Below are 19,725 nucleotides of genomic sequence, written 5' to 3'. Positions count from 1 at the left end.
AGGCGAAATAACTTCACGTTGCTGACTTTAAAAATGCGAGCAGACAGTGCGTGTGTGTTTGGAGGGAGTGCACTGTGAATGGCCACATTGGAAGCTGTGAGATCAAACTGTGCTGCTAACTGAGTGTTAAGGTGAGTAAAAGGCACTGGTTTGGGTGGAGCATTGCGCTCAGGATGGGAGATTTTCTTGAACGGTGCCAATTAATCTGCACCAGAAAATCATCCCCTGACCGGGATTCGAACCCGGGTGTCAACGAGTTTTAAATGTTGCGTCCTAACCACTAGACCATCAGGGGAGTTGCCCTCAATCCCCTGCAAACATATACAGAAGGCTGAACACATGGCTCCCTACAGTAGCAGCAGTGTCACCAGCAGAGGGCTTGAGTTGCCATTTCCACTTTGACACTCAGTCTTTTCACACTCAGTCAAATGGCAAACGTCTATTCAGGAGGTTATCGCTTCTCGGCTTCGGGACCGAATATTAAATTGAATTTTGCAACAGGGAGATGGAATAGGGGCTTGGCTCCGTCCACTCCACGCATCGACCCAGTATTGCAGTGTCTCTGGCAACGGTGCACCTCCCTGTGGGGAGATATTCAAAAGGAAAAACAGCTCTTTCCCAGCGTCTCTGTCCGTGTGTACGTATTATGACTGAGAATAAAGCTGATATATTGCACTTACTTTCTCAGCTCAGTGCTATTCTTTTCTTCTCCTGGGCTGAGTGCCGCTCGTTCGCTCGCTCGCTCGCTCGCTCGCACGCAGGCAGCGATTATAATTCAAACTGCAAAATAACTTAACTTTAAACAAGCAGGGTCTGAGTACAAATGAAAACTGCGCTCCTGGACTGGACGGACTGTCTGTTTGTCTCGGTGAGGAAAAGGCAGTGGTGGTGAGGGTGGAGCATTGCACTCAGGAGGGGAGACTTTCTTTGAGTGGTGCCAATTAATCTGCACCAGAAAATCATCCCCCCGACCGGGATTGGAACCCGGGTCTCAACGATTTAAAAGGTTGCGTCCTCGACCACTGGGCCACCTGGGGGAGCTGCCTCAACCGCCTGAGGAACCTGTCCGAGAGGCTGAGGACACGCACGCCTGCTCCACGAGCAGCAGCGACCAGCAGGGGGCCGACCGGCTGATCCTTCCCTTTCACAGGCAGGCTTCTGGCCCTCGATAAAACGACAAAGGTGTTCAGAAGGAAGGCCTGGGGGGAGGGAGGGACGGCCGTTGGAAATCAGCACAAAGCAGGTCCCCTGGAATCTCACACCTCCGACCCAGGAAACAGGTCTCCTGGTCAAAGCAGTCCAGCCATTAACGTGACAATGGACAGGGCCCCGGCAGCTTGAGACACATCTTTCTTTCGATATGCAAGTTCTTTTTAAAAAGGTTTCCTTCCACAGCAGCTCTGAGTGAGAGACTGACTGACATACGTACACACACACACACACACACACACAACACCGTCACCCATCCGATTGGTGGACCGCGGGGTCGACAATCTAACTTTTCGTTTCGATGCAGGGGAGAGCGCGAACGCAGTCCCCCACTACCACAAATTTTGCAGTCGAGTATCCCGCATTTGGGGACATCGCAGGCGTCAGCGCACACCCCAAGTGCAATGGGCTAGCCTCATCCTGGGAGATCCGCCTTCGGGATCACAGATTCTCCCCTGCCAGGTAAGTATGCCTTGTGTCGCCACACACTGCCACTAGACAGCATTCGCTACCTTTTACGATTGCAAGGGCAGGTTTTAAGAATCAAAACGTCCCTTCGCTCGCAACGTGCTGATGCTCTGAGAGATTAATTCCGCTCAAATATCGTACCGTATATCCGATGATACACTCTGGGAGAAAATACTGCAGCGATGCGGTGCCGGCGATGGTTGTTTGCATGTCGCCCTTCAAGGGAAATGTCCCGCCTCCAGTTGTTGCTGTAGCAATATATACACGCGCGTTGTCGTGGTAATATAGAACTGCAAGTTGCCGTTGTCGTGGTCGTTTCGAATCAGCACAAAGCAGGTGCACTCCCTGGAATGTCACACCTGCGTCCCAGAAAACAGGTCTCCTGGTCAAAGCAGTCCCGCCCCGCCCTGGGATTAACGTGACAATGGACAGGGCCCAGTCAGGGAGCAGCTTGAGAGACATCTTTCAATAGGCACTTCTGAAACATTAACGCCTTGTTTCTTTCGACAGTTTAACCAGCCTTTAACACGTCTTGTGTTTTTATTTCCCATTTCCAGCCAGCCAGCCCAGCCAGCCGAGCCAGCATCTGCAGTATTTTCTTTTGATTGGTCTTGCCTGCTGTGGAATGAACGTTTAAACACGAGCTGCTGATTGTCAGCACCTCACCTCTTTCTCAATTGGCCGTTGCAATCTCACTCACTCGCTGTGAGACACGTCACGTCACGTCACTAGTTTTCTTTAAAGCGGTTTCCTTCCACGGCAGTGAGTTAGTGACTGAGACTGACTGACGGAGGTCCGTTGAGACGCCACCTTCTCCCATCTGATCGGTGGCCGACTGGCAAATTTACCAATCTGTCAAGCAATCCTAGCAAGAAAGGAAAAAACGGCAACTTCTTTAAACTGATCCACTGTTGCAATTAGAAACGGTGGCAAAAATGTGCCCAGAGTGGGAGAGAACGGCAGTGCTTCCAGACTGCTTTAGACACAGTCAGCCAGAGACCAAAGAGGGAGGGAAAACAGGAGCGGAGATCAATTCGCATCGAGCGCGTTATCGCTTCTCGGCCTTTTGGCGAAGATCAAGTGGTCAAGTGGGGGAAGGCAACCATTTGGAGCCTTCCTGCCATTGTATGCCGGGGGGATGCAGTCAGGGAGAAATCCCCTCGGGCAGAGTGTAGAGCTTTGGCTTGTAGAGCTTTGGCTTGATGTAATGTCACTGCAAGGAATCTGGAATGAATCTGTAAGGCAATAAGGCACCCCAGAGTGTCAGAAAAAAAAAAAAAAAGTTTCTGTTCTTATCAGTTTAATATCTGATATGTCCCCTATCTGGGGACCAAATATTAAATTGATTTTTGGAACAGGGAGATGGAACAAGAGCTTGCTCCGTCCACTCCACGCATCGACCCAGTATTACAGTGTCTCTGGCAACGGTGCACCTCCCTGTGGGGAGATATTCAAAATGCTGAACGGATTTTTGGAGCCTGTATTATTACTCAGAATGCTGAGATATTGCAACTGTGGTTTTCTTGTTTACTCCTGGGATGGATGAGTGCCATTCCCTTTCTTCCTTTTCCCTCTTGCAGTTTTACCTTGGAGGGAAAGACGTCAGTCTCAGGTCACTTTTCAGGAAGCTGCAAGCCTGTGTATTGGGACGTGCCACCTTCCACAGACTTGGTCTCCTGACCTGAAACATTTAACTCCAGTTGTTGTGTGAAAAATTACTGCAGTTTTAAACTGGCAGTTCCAGAATTAATTGTTTCCAAGTCAGACATTTCCCGAAACAGAGAGCGCGAGAGAGACACAATGTTAACGTTTAAACTGCCACAAGCGAGAGGCGAAATAACTTCACGTTGCTGACTTTAAAAATGCGAGCAGATAGTGCGTGTGTGTTTGGAGGGAGTGCACTGTGAATGGCCACATTGGAAGCTGTGAGATCAAACTGTGCTGCTAACTGAGTGTTAAGGTGAGTAAAAGGCACTGGTTTGGGTGGAGCATTGCGCTCAGGATGGGAGATTTTCTTGAACGGTGCCAATTAATCTGCACCAGAAAATCATCCCCTGACCGGGATTCGAACCCGGGTGTCAACGAGTTTTAAATGTTGCGTCCTAACCACTAGACCATCAGGGGAGTTGCCCTCAATCCCCTGCAAACATATACAGAAGGCTGAACACATGGCTCCCTACAGTAGCAGCAGTGTCACCAGCAGAGGGCTTGAGTTGCCATTTCCACTTTGACACTCAGTCTTTTCACACTCAGTCAAATGGCAAACGTCTATTCAGGAGGTTATCGCTTCTCGGCTTCGGGACCGAATATTAAATTGAATTTTGCAACAGGGAGATGGAATAGGGGCTTGGCTCCGTCCACTCCACGCATCGACCCAGTATTGCAGTGTCTCTGGCAACGGTGCACCTCCCTGTGGGGAGATATTCAAAAGGAAAAACAGCTCTTTCCCAGCGTCTCTGTCCGTGTGTACGTATTATGACTGAGAATAAAGCTGATATATTGCACTTACTTTCTCAGCTCAGTGCTATTCTTTTCTTCTCCTGGGCTGAGTGCCGCTCGTTCGCTCGCTCGCTCGCTCGCTCGCACGCAGGCAGCGATTATAATTCAAACTGCAAAATAACTTAACTTTAAACAAGCAGGGTCTGAGTACAAATGAAAACTGCGCTCCTGGACTGGACGGACTGTCTGTTTGTCTCGGTGAGGAAAAGGCAGTGGTGGTGAGGGTGGAGCATTGCACTCAGGAGGGGAGACTTTCTTTGAGTGGTGCCAATTAATCTGCACCAGAAAATCATCCCCCCGACCGGGATTGGAACCCGGGTCTCAACGATTTAAAAGGTTGCGTCCTCGACCACTGGGCCACCTGGGGGAGCTGCCTCAACCGCCTGAGGAACCTGTCCGAGAGGCTGAGGACACGCACGCCTGCTCCACGAGCAGCAGCGACCAGCAGGGGGCCGACCGGCTGATCCTTCCCTTTCACAGGCAGGCTTCTGGCCCTCGATAAAACGACAAAGGTGTTCAGAAGGAAGGCCTGGGGGGAGGGAGGGACGGCCGTTGGAAATCAGCACAAAGCAGGTCCCCTGGAATCTCACACCTCCGACCCAGGAAACAGGTCTCCTGGTCAAAGCAGTCCAGCCATTAACGTGACAATGGACAGGGCCCCGGCAGCTTGAGACACATCTTTCTTTCGATATGCAAGTTCTTTTTAAAAAGGTTTCCTTCCACAGCAGCTCTGAGTGAGAGACTGACTGACATACGTACACACACACACACACACACAACACCGTCACCCATCCGATTGGTGGACCGCGGGGTCGACAATCTAACTTTTCGTTTCGATGCAGGGGAGAGCGCGAACGCAGTCCCCCACTACCACAAATTTTGCAGTCGAGTATCCCGCATTTGGGGTCATCGCAGGCGTCAGCGCACACCCCAAGTGCAATGGGCTAGCCTCATCCTGGGAGATCCGCCTTCGGGATCACAGATTCTCCCCTGCCAGGTAAGTATGCCTTGTGTCGCCACACACTGCCACTAGACAGCATTCGCTACCTTTTACGATTGCAAGGGCAGGTTTTAAGAATCAAAACGTCCCTTCGCTCGCAACGTGCTGATGCTCTGAGAGATTAATTCCGCTCAAATATCGTACCGTATATCCGATGATACACTCTGGGAGAAAATACTGCAGCGATGCGGTGCCGGCGATGGTTGTTTGCATGTCGCCCTTCAAGGGAAATGTCCCGCCTCCAGTTGTTGCTGTAGCAATATATACACGCGCGTTGTCGTGGTAATATAGAACTGCAAGTTGCCGTTGTCGTGGTCGTTTCGAATCAGCACAAAGCAGGTGCACTCCCTGGAATGTCACACCTGCGTCCCAGAAAACAGGTCTCCTGGTCAAAGCAGTCCCGCCCCGCCCTGGGATTAACGTGACAATGGACAGGGCCCAGTCAGGGAGCAGCTTGAGAGACATCTTTCAATAGGCACTTCTGAAACATTAACGCCTTGTTTCTTTCGACAGTTTAACCAGCCTTTAACACGTCTTGTGTTTTTATTTCCCATTTCCAGCCAGCCAGCCCAGCCAGCCGAGCCAGCATCTGCAGTATTTTCTTTTGATTGGTCTTGCCTGCTGTGGAATGAACGTTTAAACACGAGCTGCTGATTGTCAGCACCTCACCTCTTTCTCAATTGGCCGTTGCAATCTCACTCACTCGCTGTGAGACACGTCACGTCACGTCACTAGTTTTCTTTAAAGCGGTTTCCTTCCACGGCAGTGAGTTAGTGACTGAGACTGACTGACGGAGGTCCGTTGAGACGCCACCTTCTCCCATCTGATCGGTGGCCGACTGGCAAATTTACCAATCTGTCAAGCAATCCTAGCAAGAAAGGAAAAAACGGCAACTTCTTTAAACTGATCCACTGTTGCAATTAGAAACGGTGGCAAAAATGTGCCCAGAGTGGGAGAGAACGGCAGTGCTTCCAGACTGCTTTAGACACAGTCAGCCAGAGACCAAAGAGGGAGGGAAAACAGGAGCGGAGATCAATTCGCATCGAGCGCGTTATCGCTTCTCGGCCTTTTGGCGAAGATCAAGTGGTCAAGTGGGGGAAGGCAACCATTTGGAGCCTTCCTGCCATTGTATGCCGGGGGGATGCAGTCAGGGAGAAATCCCCTCGGGCAGAGTGTAGAGCTTTGGCTTGTAGAGCTTTGGCTTGATGTAATGTCACTGCAAGGAATCTGGAATGAATCTGTAAGGCAATAAGGCACCCCAGAGTGTCAGAAAAAAAAAAAAAAAGTTTCTGTTCTTATCAGTTTAATATCTGATATGTCCCCTATCTGGGGACCAAATATTAAATTGATTTTTGGAACAGGGAGATGGAACAAGAGCTTGCTCCGTCCACTCCACGCATCGACCCAGTATTACAGTGTCTCTGGCAACGGTGCACCTCCCTGTGGGGAGATATTCAAAATGCTGAACGGATTTTTGGAGCCTGTATTATTACTCAGAATGCTGAGATATTGCAACTGTGGTTTTCTTGTTTACTCCTGGGATGGATGAGTGCCATTCCCTTTCTTCCTTTTCCCTCTTGCAGTTTTACCTTGGAGGGAAAGACGTCAGTCTCAGGTCACTTTTCAGGAAGCTGCAAGCCTGTGTATTGGGACGTGCCACCTTCCACAGACTTGGTCTCCTGACCTGAAACATTTAACTCCAGTTGTTGTGTGAAAAATTACTGCAGTTTTAAACTGGCAGTTCCAGAATTAATTGTTTCCAAGTCAGACATTTCCCGAAACAGAGAGCGCGAGAGAGACACAATGTTAACGTTTAAACTGCCACAAGCGAGAGGCGAAATAACTTCACGTTGCTGACTTTAAAAATGCGAGCAGATAGTGCGTGTGTGTTTGGAGGGAGTGCACTGTGAATGGCCACATTGGAAGCTGTGAGATCAAACTGTGCTGCTAACTGAGTGTTAAGGTGAGTAAAAGGCACTGGTTTGGGTGGAGCATTGCGCTCAGGATGGGAGATTTTCTTGAACGGTGCCAATTAATCTGCACCAGAAAATCATCCCCTGACCGGGATTCGAACCCGGGTGTCAACGAGTTTTAAATGTTGCGTCCTAACCACTAGACCATCAGGGGAGTTGCCCTCAATCCCCTGCAAACATATACAGAAGGCTGAACACATGGCTCCCTACAGTAGCAGCAGTGTCACCAGCAGAGGGCTTGAGTTGCCATTTCCACTTTGACACTCAGTCTTTTCACACTCAGTCAAATGGCAAACGTCTATTCAGGAGGTTATCGCTTCTCGGCTTCGGGACCGAATATTAAATTGAATTTTGCAACAGGGAGATGGAATAGGGGCTTGGCTCCGTCCACTCCACGCATCGACCCAGTATTGCAGTGTCTCTGGCAACGGTGCACCTCCCTGTGGGGAGATATTCAAAAGGAAAAACAGCTCTTTCCCAGCGTCTCTGTCCGTGTGTACGTATTATGACTGAGAATAAAGCTGATATATTGCACTTACTTTCTCAGCTCAGTGCTATTCTTTTCTTCTCCTGGGCTGAGTGCCGCTCGTTCGCTCGCTCGCTCGCTCGCTCGCACGCAGGCAGCGATTATAATTCAAACTGCAAAATAACTTAACTTTAAACAAGCAGGGTCTGAGTACAAATGAAAACTGCGCTCCTGGACTGGACGGACTGTCTGTTTGTCTCGGTGAGGAAAAGGCAGTGGTGGTGAGGGTGGAGCATTGCACTCAGGAGGGGAGACTTTCTTTGAGTGGTGCCAATTAATCTGCACCAGAAAATCATCCCCCCGACCGGGATTGGAACCCGGGTCTCAACGATTTAAAAGGTTGCGTCCTCGACCACTGGGCCACCTGGGGGAGCTGCCTCAACCGCCTGAGGAACCTGTCCGAGAGGCTGAGGACACGCACGCCTGCTCCACGAGCAGCAGCGACCAGCAGGGGGCCGACCGGCTGATCCTTCCCTTTCACAGGCAGGCTTCTGGCCCTCGATAAAACGACAAAGGTGTTCAGAAGGAAGGCCTGGGGGGAGGGAGGGACGGCCGTTGGAAATCAGCACAAAGCAGGTCCCCTGGAATCTCACACCTCCGACCCAGGAAACAGGTCTCCTGGTCAAAGCAGTCCAGCCATTAACGTGACAATGGACAGGGCCCCGGCAGCTTGAGACACATCTTTCTTTCGATATGCAAGTTCTTTTTAAAAAGGTTTCCTTCCACAGCAGCTCTGAGTGAGAGACTGACTGACATACGTACACACACACACACACACACACACACACACACAACACCGTCACCCATCCGATTGGTGGACCGCGGGGTCGACAATCTAACTTTTCGTTTCGATGCAGGGGAGAGCGCGAACGCAGTCCCCCACTACCACAAATTTTGCAGTCGAGTATCCCGCATTTGGGGACATCGCAGGCGTCAGCGCACACCCCAAGTGCAATGGGCTAGCCTCATCCTGGGAGATCCGCCTTCGGGATCACAGATTCTCCCCTGCCAGGTAAGTATGCCTTGTGTCGCCACACACTGCCACTAGACAGCATTCGCTACCTTTTACGATTGCAAGGGCAGGTTTTAAGAATCAAAACGTCCCTTCGCTCGCAACGTGCTGATGCTCTGAGAGATTAATTCCGCTCAAATATCGTACCGTATATCCGATGATACACTCTGGGAGAAAATACTGCAGCGATGCGGTGCCGGCGATGGTTGTTTGCATGTCGCCCTTCAAGGGAAATGTCCCGCCTCCAGTTGTTGCTGTAGCAATATATACACGCGCGTTGTCGTGGTAATATAGAACTGCAAGTTGCCGTTGTCGTGGTCGTTTCGAATCAGCACAAAGCAGGTGCACTCCCTGGAATGTCACACCTGCGTCCCAGAAAACAGGTCTCCTGGTCAAAGCAGTCCCGCCCCGCCCTGGGATTAACGTGACAATGGACAGGGCCCAGTCAGGGAGCAGCTTGAGAGACATCTTTCAATAGGCACTTCTGAAACATTAACGCCTTGTTTCTTTCGACAGTTTAACCAGCCTTTAACACGTCTTGTGTTTTTATTTCCCATTTCCAGCCAGCCAGCCCAGCCAGCCGAGCCAGCATCTGCAGTATTTTCTTTTGATTGGTCTTGCCTGCTGTGGAATGAACGTTTAAACACGAGCTGCTGATTGTCAGCACCTCACCTCTTTCTCAATTGGCCGTTGCAATCTCACTCACTCGCTGTGAGACACGTCACGTCACGTCACTAGTTTTCTTTAAAGCGGTTTCCTTCCACGGCAGTGAGTTAGTGACTGAGACTGACTGACGGAGGTCCGTTGAGACGCCACCTTCTCCCATCTGATCGGTGGCCGACTGGCAAATTTACCAATCTGTCAAGCAATCCTAGCAAGAAAGGAAAAAACGGCAACTTCTTTAAACTGATCCACTGTTGCAATTAGAAACGGTGGCAAAAATGTGCCCAGAGTGGGAGAGAACGGCAGTGCTTCCAGACTGCTTTAGACACAGTCAGCCAGAGACCAAAGAGGGAGGGAAAACAGGAGCGGAGATCAATTCGCATCGAGCGCGTTATCGCTTCTCGGCCTTTTGGCGAAGATCAAGTGGTCAAGTGGGGGAAGGCAACCATTTGGAGCCTTCCTGCCATTGTATGCCGGGGGGATGCAGTCAGGGAGAAATCCCCTCGGGCAGAGTGTAGAGCTTTGGCTTGTAGAGCTTTGGCTTGATGTAATGTCACTGCAAGGAATCTGGAATGAATCTGTAAGGCAATAAGGCACCCCAGAGTGTCAGAAAAAAAAAAAAAAAGTTTCTGTTCTTATCAGTTTAATATCTGATATGTCCCCTATCTGGGGACCAAATATTAAATTGATTTTTGGAACAGGGAGATGGAACAAGAGCTTGCTCCGTCCACTCCACGCATCGACCCAGTATTACAGTGTCTCTGGCAACGGTGCACCTCCCTGTGGGGAGATATTCAAAATGCTGAACGGATTTTTGGAGCCTGTATTATTACTCAGAATGCTGAGATATTGCAACTGTGGTTTTCTTGTTTACTCCTGGGATGGATGAGTGCCATTCCCTTTCTTCCTTTTCCCTCTTGCAGTTTTACCTTGGAGGGAAAGACGTCAGTCTCAGGTCACTTTTCAGGAAGCTGCAAGCCTGTGTATTGGGACGTGCCACCTTCCACAGACTTGGTCTCCTGACCTGAAACATTTAACTCCAGTTGTTGTGTGAAAAATTACTGCAGTTTTAAACTGGCAGTTCCAGAATTAATTGTTTCCAAGTCAGACATTTCCCGAAACAGAGAGCGCGAGAGAGACACAATGTTAACGTTTAAACTGCCACAAGCGAGAGGCGAAATAACTTCACGTTGCTGACTTTAAAAATGCGAGCAGACAGTGCGTGTGTGTTTGGAGGGAGTGCACTGTGAATGGCCACATTGGAAGCTGTGAGATCAAACTGTGCTGCTAACTGAGTGTTAAGGTGAGTAAAAGGCACTGGTTTGGGTGGAGCATTGCGCTCAGGATGGGAGATTTTCTTGAACGGTGCCAATTAATCTGCACCAGAAAATCATCCCCTGACCGGGATTCGAACCCGGGTGTCAACGAGTTTTAAATGTTGCGTCCTAACCACTAGACCATCAGGGGAGTTGCCCTCAATCCCCTGCAAACATATACAGAAGGCTGAACACATGGCTCCCTACAGTAGCAGCAGTGTCACCAGCAGAGGGCTTGAGTTGCCATTTCCACTTTGACACTCAGTCTTTTCACACTCAGTCAAATGGCAAACGTCTATTCAGGAGGTTATCGCTTCTCGGCTTCGGGACCGAATATTAAATTGAATTTTGCAACAGGGAGATGGAATAGGGGCTTGGCTCCGTCCACTCCACGCATCGACCCAGTATTGCAGTGTCTCTGGCAACGGTGCACCTCCCTGTGGGGAGATATTCAAAAGGAAAAACAGCTCTTTCCCAGCGTCTCTGTCCGTGTGTACGTATTATGACTGAGAATAAAGCTGATATATTGCACTTACTTTCTCAGCTCAGTGCTATTCTTTTCTTCTCCTGGGCTGAGTGCCGCTCGTTCGCTCGCTCGCTCGCTCGCTCGCACGCAGGCAGCGATTATAATTCAAACTGCAAAATAACTTAACTTTAAACAAGCAGGGTCTGAGTACAAATGAAAACTGCGCTCCTGGACTGGACGGACTGTCTGTTTGTCTCGGTGAGGAAAAGGCAGTGGTGGTGAGGGTGGAGCATTGCACTCAGGAGGGGAGACTTTCTTTGAGTGGTGCCAATTAATCTGCACCAGAAAATCATCCCCCCGACCGGGATTGGAACCCGGGTCTCAACGATTTAAAAGGTTGCGTCCTCGACCACTGGGCCACCTGGGGGAGCTGCCTCAACCGCCTGAGGAACCTGTCCGAGAGGCTGAGGACACGCACGCCTGCTCCACGAGCAGCAGCGACCAGCAGGGGGCCGACCGGCTGATCCTTCCCTTTCACAGGCAGGCTTCTGGCCCTCGATAAAACGACAAAGGTGTTCAGAAGGAAGGCCTGGGGGGAGGGAGGGACGGCCGTTGGAAATCAGCACAAAGCAGGTCCCCTGGAATCTCACACCTCCGACCCAGGAAACAGGTCTCCTGGTCAAAGCAGTCCAGCCATTAACGTGACAATGGACAGGGCCCCGGCAGCTTGAGACACATCTTTCTTTCGATATGCAAGTTCTTTTTAAAAAGGTTTCCTTCCACAGCAGCTCTGAGTGAGAGACTGACTGACATACGTACACACACACACACACACACACACACACACAACACCGTCACCCATCCGATTGGTGGACCGCGGGGTCGACAATCTAACTTTTCGTTTCGATGCAGGGGAGAGCGCGAACGCAGTCCCCCACTACCACAAATTTTGCAGTCGAGTATCCCGCATTTGGGGACATCGCAGGCGTCAGCGCACACCCCAAGTGCAATGGGCTAGCCTCATCCTGGGAGATCCGCCTTCGGGATCACAGATTCTCCCCTGCCAGGTAAGTATGCCTTGTGTCGCCACACACTGCCACTAGACAGCATTCGCTACCTTTTACGATTGCAAGGGCAGGTTTTAAGAATCAAAACGTCCCTTCGCTCGCAACGTGCTGATGCTCTGAGAGATTAATTCCGCTCAAATATCGTACCGTATATCCGATGATACACTCTGGGAGAAAATACTGCAGCGATGCGGTGCCGGCGATGGTTGTTTGCATGTCGCCCTTCAAGGGAAATGTCCCGCCTCCAGTTGTTGCTGTAGCAATATATACACGCGCGTTGTCGTGGTAATATAGAACTGCAAGTTGCCGTTGTCGTGGTCGTTTCGAATCAGCACAAAGCAGGTGCACTCCCTGGAATGTCACACCTGCGTCCCAGAAAACAGGTCTCCTGGTCAAAGCAGTCCCGCCCCCGCCCTGGGATTAACGTGACAATGGACAGGGCCCAGTCAGGGAGCAGCTTGAGAGACATCTTTCAATAGGCACTTCTGAAACATTAACGCCTTGTTTCTTTCGACAGTTTAACCAGCCTTTAACACGTCTTGTGTTTTTATTTCCCATTTCCAGCCAGCCAGCCCAGCCAGCCGAGCCAGCATCTGCAGTATTTTCTTTTGATTGGTCTTGCCTGCTGTGGAATGAACGTTTAAACACGAGCTGCTGATTGTCAGCACCTCACCTCTTTCTCAATTGGCCGTTGCAATCTCACTCACTCGCTGTGAGACACGTCACGTCACGTCACTAGTTTTCTTTAAAGCGGTTTCCTTCCACGGCAGTGAGTTAGTGACTGAGACTGACTGACGGAGGTCCGTTGAGACGCCACCTTCTCCCATCTGATCGGTGGCCGACTGGCAAATTTACCAATCTGTCAAGCAATCCTAGCAAGAAAGGAAAAAACGGCAACTTCTTTAAACTGATCCACTGTTGCAATTAGAAACGGTGGCAAAAATGTGCCCAGAGTGGGAGAGAACGGCAGTGCTTCCAGACTGCTTTAGACACAGTCAGCCAGAGACCAAAGAGGGAGGGAAAACAGGAGCGGAGATCAATTCGCATCGAGCGCGTTATCGCTTCTCGGCCTTTTGGCGAAGATCAAGTGGTCAAGTGGGGGAAGGCAACCATTTGGAGCCTTCCTGCCATTGTATGCCGGGGGGATGCAGTCAGGGAGAAATCCCCTCGGGCAGAGTGTAGAGCTTTGGCTTGTAGAGCTTTGGCTTGATGTAATGTCACTGCAAGGAATCTGGAATGAATCTGTAAGGCAATAAGGCACCCCAGAGTGTCAGAAAAAAAAAAAAAAAGTTTCTGTTCTTATCAGTTTAATATCTGATATGTCCCCTATCTGGGGACCAAATATTAAATTGATTTTTGGAACAGGGAGATGGAACAAGAGCTTGCTCCGTCCACTCCACGCATCGACCCAGTATTACAGTGTCTCTGGCAACGGTGCACCTCCCTGTGGGGAGATATTCAAAATGCTGAACGGATTTTTGGAGCCTGTATTATTACTCAGAATGCTGAGATATTGCAACTGTGGTTTTTTTGTTTACTCCTGGGATGGATGAGTGCCACTCCCTTTCTTCCTTTTCCCTCTTGCAGTTTTACCTTGGAGGGAAAGACGTCAGTCTCAGGTCACTTTTCAGGAAGCTGCAAGCCTGTGTATTGGGACGTGCCACCTTCCACAGACTTGGTCTCCTGACCTGAAACATTTAACTCCAGTTGTTGTGTGAAAAATTACTGCAGTTTTAAACTGGCAGTTCCAGAATTAATTGTTTCCAAGTCAGACATTTCCCGAAACAGAGAGCGCGAGAGAGACACAATGTTAACGTTTAAACTGCCACAAGCGAGAGGCGAAATAACTTCACGTTGCTGACTTTAAAAATGCGAGCAGACAGTGCGTGTGTGTTTGGAGGGAGTGCACTGTGAATGGCCACATTGGAAGCTGTGAGATCAAACTGTGCTGCTAACTGAGTGTTAAGGTGAGTAAAAGGCACTGGTTTGGGTGGAGCATTGCGCTCAGGATGGGAGATTTTCTTGAACGGTGCCAATTAATCTGCACCAGAAAATCATCCCCTGACCGGGATTCGAACCCGGGTGTCAACGAGTTTTAAATGTTGCGTCCTAACCACTAGACCATCAGGGGAGTTGCCCTCAATCCCCTGCAAACATATACAGAAGGCTGAACACATGGCTCCCTACAGTAGCAGCAGTGTCACCAGCAGAGGGCTTGAGTTGCCATTTCCACTTTGACACTCAGTCTTTTCACACTCAGTCAAATGGCAAACGTCTATTCAGGAGGTTATCGCTTCTCGGCTTCGGGACCGAATATTAAATTGAATTTTGCAACAGGGAGATGGAATAGGGGCTTGGCTCCGTCCACTCCACGCATCGACCCAGTATTGCAGTGTCTCTGGCAACGGTGCACCTCCCTGTGGGGAGATATTCAAAAGGAAAAACAGCTCTTTCCCAGCGTCTCTGTCCGTGTGTACGTATTATGACTGAGAATAAAGCTGATATATTGCACTTACTTTCTCAGCTCAGTGCTATTCTTTTCTTCTCCTGGGCTGAGTGCCGCTCGTTCGCTCGCTCGCTCGCTCGCTCGCACGCAGGCAGCGATTATAATTCAAACTGCAAAATAACTTAACTTTAAACAAGCAGGGTCTGAGTACAAATGAAAACTGCGCTCCTGGACTGGACGGACTGTCTGTTTGTCTCGGTGAGGAAAAGGCAGTGGTGGTGAGGGTGGAGCATTGCACTCAGGAGGGGAGACTTTCTTTGAGTGGTGCCAATTAATCTGCACCAGAAAATCATCCCCCCGACCGGGATTGGAACCCGGGTCTCAACGATTTAAAAGGTTGCGTCCTCGACCACTGGGCCACCTGGGGGAGCTGCCTCAACCGCCTGAGGAACCTGTCCGAGAGGCTGAGGACACGCACGCCTGCTCCACGAGCAGCAGCGACCAGCAGGGGGCCGACCGGCTGATCCTTCCCTTTCACAGGCAGGCTTCTGGCCCTCGATAAAACGACAAAGGTGTTCAGAAGGAAGGCCTGGGGGGAGGGAGGGACGGCCGTTGGAAATCAGCACAAAGCAGGTCCCCTGGAATCTCACACCTCCGACCCAGGAAACAGGTCTCCTGGTCAAAGCAGTCCAGCCATTAACGTGACAATGGACAGGGCCCCGGCAGCTTGAGACACATCTTTCTTTCGATATGCAAGTTCTTTTTAAAAAGGTTTCCTTCCACAGCAGCTCTGAGTGAGAGACTGACTGACATACGTACACACACACACACACACACACACACACACAACACCGTCACCCATCCGATTGGTGGACCGCGGGGTCGACAATCTAACTTTTCGTTTCGATGCAGGGGAGAGCGCGAACGCAGTCCCCCACTACCACAAATTTTGCAGTCGAGTATCCCGCATTTGGGGACATCGCAGGCGTCAGCGCACACCCCAAGTGCAATGGGCTAGCCTCATCCTGGGAGATCCGCCTTCGGGATCACAGATTCTCCCCTGCCAGGTAAGTATGCCTTGTGTCGCCACACACTGCCACTAGACAGCATTCGCTACCTTTTACGATTGCAAGGGCAGGTTTTAAGAATCAAAACGTCCCTTCGCTCGCAACGTGCTGATGCTCTGAGAGATTAATTCCGCTCAAATATCGTACCGTATATCCGATGATACACTCTGGGAGAAAATACTGCAGCGATGCGGTGCCGGCGATGGTTGTTTGCATGTCGCCCTTCAAGGGAAATGTCCCGCCTCCAGTTGTTGCTGTAGCAATATATACACGCGCGTTGTCGTGGTAATATAGAACTGCAAGTTGCCGTTGTCGTGGTCGTTTCGAATCAGCACAAAGCAGGTGCACTCCCTGGAATGTCACACCTGCGTCCCAGAAAACAGGTCTCCTGGTCAAAGCAGTCCCGCCCCGCCCTGGGATTAACGTGACAATGGACAGGGCCCAGTCAGGGAGCAGCTTGAGAGACATCTTTCAATAGGCACTTCTGAAACATTAACGCCTTGTTTCTTTCGACAGTTTAACCAGCCTTTAACACGTCTTGTGTTTTTATTTCCCATTTCCAGCCAGCCAGCCCAGCCAGCCGAGCCAGCATCTGCAGTATTTTCTTTTGATTGGTCTTGCCTGCTGTGGAATGAACGTTTAAACACGAGCTGCTGATTGTCAGCACCTCACCTCTTTCTCAATTGGCCGTTGCAATCTCACTCACTCGCTGTGAGACACGTCACGTCACGTCACTAGTTTTCTTTAAAGCGGTTTCCTTCCACGGCAGTGAGTTAGTGACTGAGACTGACTGACGGAGGTCCGTTGAGACGCCACCTTCTCCCATCTGATCGGTGGCCGACTGGCAAATTTACCAATCTGTCAAGCAATCCTAGCAAGAAAGGAAAAAACGGCAACTTCTTTAAACTGATCCACTGTTGCAATTAGAAACGGTGGCAAAAATGTGCCCAGAGTGGGAGAGAACGGCAGTGCTTCCAGACTGCTTTAGACACAGTCAGCCAGAGACCAAAGAGGGAGGGAAAACAGGAGCGGAGATCAATTCGCATCGAGCGCGTTATCGCTTCTCGGCCTTTTGGCGAAGATCAAGTGGTCAAGTGGGGGAAGGCAACCATTTGGAGCCTTCCTGCCATTGTATGCCGGGGGGATGCAGTCAGGGAGAAATCCCCTCGGGCAGAGTGTAGAGCTTTGGCTTGTAGAGCTTTGGCTTGATGTAATGTCACTGCAAGGAATCTGGAATGAATCTGTAAGGCAATAAGGCACCCCAGAGTGTCAGAAAAAAAAAAAAAAAGTTTCTGTTCTTATCAGTTTAATATCTGATATGTCCCCTATCTGGGGACCAAATATTAAATTGATTTTTGGAACAGGGAGATGGAACAAGAGCTTGCTCCGTCCACTCCACGCATCGACCCAGTATTACAGTGTCTCTGGCAACGGTGCACCTCCCTGTGGGGAGATATTCAAAATGCTGAACGGATTTTTGGAGCCTGTATTATTACTCAGAATGCTGAGATATTGCAACTGTGGTTTTCTTGTTTACTCCTGGGATGGATGAGTGCCATTCCCTTTCTTCCTTTTCCCTCTTGCAGTTTTACCTTGGAGGGAAAGACGTCAGTCTCAGGTCACTTTTCAGGAAGCTGCAAGCCTGTGTATTGGGACGTGCCACCTTCCACAGACTTGGTCTCCTGACCTGAAACATTTAACTCCAGTTGTTGTGTGAAAAATTACTGCAGTTTTAAACTGGCAGTTCCAGAATTAATTGTTTCCAAGTCAGACATTTCCCGAAACAGAGAGCGCGAGAGAGACACAATGTTAACGTTTAAACTGCCACAAGCGAGAGGCGAAATAACTTCACGTTGCTGACTTTAAAAATGCGAGCAGACAGTGCGTGTGTGTTTGGAGGGAGTGCACTGTGAATGGCCACATTGGAAGCTGTGAGATCAAACTGTGCTGCTAACTGAGTGTTAAGGTGAGTAAAAGGCACTGGTTTGGGTGGAGCATTGCGCTCAGGATGGGAGATTTTCTTGAACGGTGCCAATTAATCTGCACCAGAAAATCATCCCCTGACCGGGATTCGAACCCGGGTGTCAACGAGTTTTAAATGTTGCGTCCTAACCACTAGACCATCAGGGGAGTTGCCCTCAATCCCCTGCAAACATATACAGAAGGCTGAACACATGGCTCCCTACAGTAGCAGCAGTGTCACCAGCAGAGGGCTTGAGTTGCCATTTCCACTTTGACACTCAGTCTTTTCACACTCAGTCAAATGGCAAACGTCTATTCAGGAGGTTATCGCTTCTCGGCTTCGGGACCGAATATTAAATTGAATTTTGCAACAGGGAGATGGAATAGGGGCTTGGCTCCGTCCACTCCACGCATCGACCCAGTATTGCAGTGTCTCTGGCAACGGTGCACCTCCCTGTGGGGAGATATTCAAAAGGAAAAACAGCTCTTTCCCAGCGTCTCTGTCCGTGTGTACGTATTATGACTGAGAATAAAGCTGATATATTGCACTTACTTTCTCAGCTCAGTGCTATTCTTTTCTTCTCCTGGGCTGAGTGCCGCTCGTTCGCTCGCTCGCTCGCTCGCTCGCACGCAGGCAGCGATTATAATTCAAACTGCAAAATAACTTAACTTTAAACAAGCAGGGTCTGAGTACAAATGAAAACTGCGCTCCTGGACTGGACGGACTGTCTGTTTGTCTCGGTGAGGAAAAGGCAGTGGTGGTGAGGGTGGAGCATTGCACTCAGGAGGGGAGACTTTCTTTGAGTGGTGCCAATTAATCTGCACCAGAAAATCATCCCCCCGACCGGGATTGGAACCCGGGTCTCAACGATTTAAAAGGTTGCGTCCTCGACCACTGGGCCACCTGGGGGAGCTGCCTCAACCGCCTGAGGAACCTGTCCGAGAGGCTGAGGACACGCACGCCTGCTCCACGAGCAGCAGCGACCAGCAGGGGGCCGACCGGCTGATCCTTCCCTTTCACAGGCAGGCTTCTGGCCCTCGATAAAACGACAAAGGTGTTCAGAAGGAAGGCCTGGGGGGAGGGAGGGACGGCCGTTGGAAATCAGCACAAAGCAGGTCCCCTGGAATCTCACACCTCCGACCCAGGAAACAGGTCTCCTGGTCAAAGCAGTCCAGCCATTAACGTGACAATGGACAGGGCCCCGGCAGCTTGAGACACATCTTTCTTTCGATATGCAAGTTCTTTTTAAAAAGGTTTCCTTCCACAGCAGCTCTGAGTGAGAGACTGACTGACATACGTACACACACACACACACACACACACACACACAACACCGTCACCCATCCGATTGGTGGACCGCGGGGTCGACAATCTAACTTTTCGTTTCGATGCAGGGGAGAGCGCGAACGCAGTCCCCCACTACCACAAATTTTGCAGTCGAGTATCCCGCATTTGGGGACATCGCAGGCGTCAGCGCACACCCCAAGTGCAATGGGCTAGCCTCATCCTGGGAGATCCGCCTTCGGGATCACAGATTCTCCCCTGCCAGGTAAGTATGCCTTGTGTCGCCACACACTGCCACTAGACAGCATTCGCTACCTTTTACGATTGCAAGGGCAGGTTTTAAGAATCAAAACGTCCCTTCGCTCGCAACGTGCTGATGCTCTGAGAGATTAATTCCGCTCAAATATCGTACCGTATATCCGATGATACACTCTGGGAGAAAATACTGCAGCGATGCGGTGCCGGCGATGGTTGTTTGCATGTCGCCCTTCAAGGGAAATGTCCCGCCTCCAGTTGTTGCTGTAGCAATATATACACGCGCGTTGTCGTGGTAATATAGAACTGCAAGTTGCCGTTGTCGTGGTCGTTTCGAATCAGCACAAAGCAGGTGCACTCCCTGGAATGTCACACCTGCGTCCCAGAAAACAGGTCTCCTGGTCAAAGCAGTCCCGCCCCCGCCCTGGGATTAACGTGACAATGGACAGGGCCCAGTCAGGGAGCAGCTTGAGAGACATCTTTCAATAGGCACTTCTGAAACATTAACGCC

The 19,725-nt window shown here is 50.3% G+C and overlaps 6 non-coding genes and 11 pseudogenes across 6 annotated transcripts; 11 read left to right on the top strand and 6 right to left on the bottom strand.

Moving 5' to 3' along the window:
* The first annotated feature begins 453 nt into the window (after positions 1-453).
* LOC137330455 (U2 spliceosomal RNA) lies at positions 454-582 on the top strand (annotated as a pseudogene).
* A 931-nt stretch (positions 583-1,513) lies between these two features.
* Positions 1,514-1,679, bottom strand: LOC137330881 (U1 spliceosomal RNA). The gene has a single exon (XR_010965301.1). It is a non-coding gene; the product is annotated as a U1 spliceosomal RNA (small nuclear RNA).
* Positions 1,680-2,910: 1,231 nt separating this feature from the next.
* Positions 2,911-3,115, top strand: LOC137328801 (U2 spliceosomal RNA; annotated as a pseudogene).
* An 844-nt stretch (positions 3,116-3,959) lies between these two features.
* Positions 3,960-4,088, top strand: LOC137330453 (U2 spliceosomal RNA; annotated as a pseudogene).
* A 927-nt stretch (positions 4,089-5,015) lies between these two features.
* On the bottom strand, positions 5,016-5,181 carry LOC137330185 (U1 spliceosomal RNA). Its single transcript, XR_010965017.1, has one exon. It is a non-coding gene; the product is annotated as a U1 spliceosomal RNA (small nuclear RNA).
* A 1,231-nt stretch (positions 5,182-6,412) lies between these two features.
* Positions 6,413-6,617, top strand: LOC137328800 (U2 spliceosomal RNA; annotated as a pseudogene).
* An 844-nt stretch (positions 6,618-7,461) lies between these two features.
* LOC137330452 (U2 spliceosomal RNA) lies at positions 7,462-7,590 on the top strand (annotated as a pseudogene).
* A 939-nt stretch (positions 7,591-8,529) lies between these two features.
* LOC137330869 (U1 spliceosomal RNA) lies at positions 8,530-8,695 on the bottom strand. Its single transcript, XR_010965290.1, has one exon. It is a non-coding gene; the product is annotated as a U1 spliceosomal RNA (small nuclear RNA).
* A 1,231-nt stretch (positions 8,696-9,926) lies between these two features.
* LOC137328799 (U2 spliceosomal RNA) lies at positions 9,927-10,131 on the top strand (annotated as a pseudogene).
* Positions 10,132-10,975: 844 nt separating this feature from the next.
* On the top strand, positions 10,976-11,104 carry LOC137330451 (U2 spliceosomal RNA; annotated as a pseudogene).
* A 937-nt stretch (positions 11,105-12,041) lies between these two features.
* Positions 12,042-12,207, bottom strand: LOC137330857 (U1 spliceosomal RNA). Its single transcript, XR_010965278.1, has one exon. It is a non-coding gene; the product is annotated as a U1 spliceosomal RNA (small nuclear RNA).
* Positions 12,208-13,439: 1,232 nt separating this feature from the next.
* Positions 13,440-13,644, top strand: LOC137328798 (U2 spliceosomal RNA; annotated as a pseudogene).
* An 844-nt stretch (positions 13,645-14,488) lies between these two features.
* Positions 14,489-14,617, top strand: LOC137330450 (U2 spliceosomal RNA; annotated as a pseudogene).
* A 937-nt stretch (positions 14,618-15,554) lies between these two features.
* LOC137330846 (U1 spliceosomal RNA) lies at positions 15,555-15,720 on the bottom strand. The gene has a single exon (XR_010965267.1). It is a non-coding gene; the product is annotated as a U1 spliceosomal RNA (small nuclear RNA).
* Positions 15,721-16,951: 1,231 nt separating this feature from the next.
* On the top strand, positions 16,952-17,156 carry LOC137328797 (U2 spliceosomal RNA; annotated as a pseudogene).
* An 844-nt stretch (positions 17,157-18,000) lies between these two features.
* On the top strand, positions 18,001-18,129 carry LOC137330449 (U2 spliceosomal RNA; annotated as a pseudogene).
* A 937-nt stretch (positions 18,130-19,066) lies between these two features.
* LOC137330835 (U1 spliceosomal RNA) lies at positions 19,067-19,232 on the bottom strand. The gene has a single exon (XR_010965256.1). It is a non-coding gene; the product is annotated as a U1 spliceosomal RNA (small nuclear RNA).
* Between the last annotated feature and the right edge of the window lie 493 nt (positions 19,233-19,725).

Source organism: Heptranchias perlo, chromosome 12 (assembly GCF_035084215.1).
Source record: "Heptranchias perlo isolate sHepPer1 chromosome 12, sHepPer1.hap1, whole genome shotgun sequence".
In the NCBI taxonomy this organism is placed as follows: domain Eukaryota; kingdom Metazoa; phylum Chordata; class Chondrichthyes; order Hexanchiformes; family Hexanchidae; genus Heptranchias; species Heptranchias perlo.
This window is presented reverse-complemented; position numbering and strand designations above follow the sequence as displayed.